This window comes from Somniosus microcephalus, unplaced genomic scaffold (assembly GCF_052327205.1).
Source record: "Somniosus microcephalus isolate GS21.2 unplaced genomic scaffold, FLI_Smic_1.0 scaffold82, whole genome shotgun sequence".
NCBI classification, from domain to species: Eukaryota; Metazoa; Chordata; class Chondrichthyes; order Squaliformes; family Somniosidae; genus Somniosus; species Somniosus microcephalus.
Genome location: NW_028225269.1, coordinates 399539 through 402485, shown reverse-complemented (window position 1 = coordinate 402485; position 2947 = coordinate 399539). Strand labels below are relative to the sequence as shown.

Genomic DNA, 2947 nt, shown 5'->3' with positions numbered 1-2947 from the left:
TTGTGCCTCTAATTAAATGTTGTGGCGTTTGACTCCCGTTCATGTCTGTTCTTCCTCTGTTGATAAAGAAAGGAGGGCATTCGTTGACCAGACTGCACTGCGGCTGATTTTGTGAGCTCATCCTTTATATTGAGTGATGCTGTTTAAGGTGAACCAATCAGCACAGATGGTGGTCACTGGTCAGTTCCCCTGTGTTGACCGTATTTGCACAGCGGTTCCCGTAGTGTAGTGGTTATCACGTTCGCTTTACACGCGAAAGGTCCCCGGTTCGAGCCCGGGCGGGAGCATTATGTTTAAACTTGCTGTGGATGAAAGGCCAGCGGGTTTTGTTCCAAATGAGAAAAGAAAATTGCTGTAAATCTGAAATCGAAACGGAAAATGCTGGAAATTATCAGGAGGTCAGTCAGTAATGTGGAAAAAAATACATAGTGACCCTTTCAGGTCAATTAACCATCGTTAGAACTGGGAACGGAAGAGATGTACGGTGAGATTATTCTCTTGTCAATAGGGCTAAGCGGCTTCCCTCTTATTCTTTAATTTTTCTTTATTTCGCTTCACTAATCAGATACATTTGAGTGAGCGAAAACTGACCCACAGTGAGGCTCATTTCATCTTTTGTTCCCTTTTAATCCCTGGAATCTCTGATGCCCTGAAGTTCAGAAATGTAATTCATTAATCTGCAGGGTGGCCGTCAGTAAGAAAACTTTTCTGTCTGGATCCGGGAGAGGAGTGCGTTTAGGCTCAAGATTGCTGCGACTGTCGATAGATTTTTGTGGATAAGGTTATTAAGGGTTACGGAAAAAAAGCGGGTAAATGAAGTGTTGATACAGCCCAGTCCTGATCTAATTGAATGGCGCAACAGGCTCGAGGGGCTGAATGGCCTATTCCTATGGAGTCGATGCAGTGCACCCGAGTGTTGGAGTGTTTCCGGTGTGTAGTGGTTATCGCATTCCGCTAACACACGAAAACTCAACGGTTTGAAAGTGGGTGGAGGCAATTTAATGCCGTTTCTCTATTCAAGTTTATTAAATATGAAAATTGGAATAATTTGCATGCTTGGTTCAGTGTAAATAAAATACGCATTGACAGGCGACTTATACCTTTCAAATGGCAGCGTTACAGTGAGTGAAGTAATTCTCAATGATATTTCCCATATAGGACACAGATAGCGGGACTTTAAGGAGGATTTGGGGAAAGTTGGCGCTGATTTAGAGAATCTCCCCTCGCGTGTCGCGGACTAAAGAGGTCGGTCATATTTTATTTAAAAATTGAGGCTGAGAAGTTTCTCATTGAGAATGTGGAAGCAGAACAATAAAGATTAATAGGAAAATACAAGGTCAGCGACAGGATTCAAATTGGAGTTTCAATCGTTCCAACTGTGTGTCCTTTCAATAAGTAATATAAAAGCGCGTCTGTAAAAATGTCCGCACCATGTTATGATTCAGGAAACTGAGACGGGAGTAGAAATAGAGAAATAAAAGCACATGGATATGGTGAAGGGGAAGAGAGAAGGGGCAAATACTGTTTCCACGCAGAACTAATGCCGGGACTCCTCTGCTGCGCCTGGGGCGGCCTCCTGCAGCCCGGATACATTAACGTCCTAACAGCTCATTAACTGTAGGAGTGGGACCGGGCGGCGCTTCAGAAGACAGGTCGGAAAGGCAAAGACACTGTCTCGATCTCAGGTGCTCTGATCATGAAGAATAGCCACACACACAAATTCTTTTATCAATGGTTAGATCCTCACTCGGCTAGGTTTGAACCAGCGTTCTCGGGGTCCGATTTTCACTTCGGTGGTTGTTTAAATTTCCGAGAAGTCCGCGGTTCAAATCACAAAGGAGCGCTCGTTTTGCCGCCACTATTGGAAGTTGAATCTTTTGCAATCACCATTAAATAACCGATTACCATAATTTACAGAATGAAAGAAAGGCGAAACACACTTCAATAACGCATTTTACGCTTTGTAAGTAATGAACTGTTTATCATATTTCATTTTGCAGATTGCATTTTAGGAACCTCGTTTAAAATCTTAATTGCTTATGAAAGCAGAAATCTGGGGCATCTTTTTTAAAAATTAACAGGATTGGTCAATGCACAGCATAAACTGCTGGCGAATGTAACTTTTCCGCCAGCAGTCGAACCGGGTATTTGTCGCTTCTGACGTGAACGTGACAACCGCTACACTACGAAAAACTCTGCGTCACTGCTCGCAGAGAATAGAATCAGTAGTTAACAAAATATCACACGGTGCTCATTTTCAGATACAATGCAGTCAACGTTTACATCAAGTGAAATAACTTTTTAGTGAAATGATGTGGAAGTATGTGTTACTCGTATTGGTGCCTGTAATTAAATGTTGTGGCGTTTGACTCCCGTTCATGTCTGTTCTTCCTCTGTTGATAAAGAAAGGAGGGCATTCGTTGACCAGACTGCACTGCGGCTGATTTTGTGAGCTCATCCTTTATATTGAGTGATGCTGTTTAAGGTGAACCAATCAGCACAGAGGGTGTTCACTGGTCAGTTCCCCTGTGTTGACCGTATTTGCACAGCGGTTCCCGTAGTGTAGTGCTTATCACGTTCGCTTTACACGTGAAAGGTCCCCGGTTCGAGCCCGGGCGGGAGCATTATGTTTAAACTTGCTGTGGATGAAAGGCCAGCGGGTTTGTTCCAAATGAGAAAAGAAAATTGCTGTAAATCTGTATTCGAAACGGAAAATGCTGGAAATTATCAGAAGGACATGTCAGTAATGTGGAAAAAATACATAGTGAACCTTTGAGGTCAATTAACCATCGTTAGAACTGGGAACGGAAGAGATGTATGGTGAGATTATTCTCTTGTCAATAGGGCTAAGCGGCTTCCCTCTTATTCTTTAATTTATCTTTATTTAGCTTCACTAATCAGATACATTTGAGTGAGCGAAAACTGACCCACAGTGAGGCTCATTTCA

The 2947-nt window shown here is 42.8% G+C and overlaps 2 non-coding genes across 2 annotated transcripts; both read left to right on the top strand.

Annotated features, from left to right (window-relative positions):
• Positions 1–214: 214 nt before the first annotated feature.
• Positions 215–287, top strand: trnav-uac (transfer RNA valine (anticodon UAC)). The gene has a single exon. It is a non-coding gene; the product is annotated as a tRNA-Val (tRNA).
• Positions 288–2551: 2264 nt separating this feature from the next.
• On the top strand, positions 2552–2624 carry trnav-uac (transfer RNA valine (anticodon UAC)). The gene has a single exon. It is a non-coding gene; the product is annotated as a tRNA-Val (tRNA).
• The last annotated feature ends 323 nt before the right edge of the window (positions 2625–2947 follow it).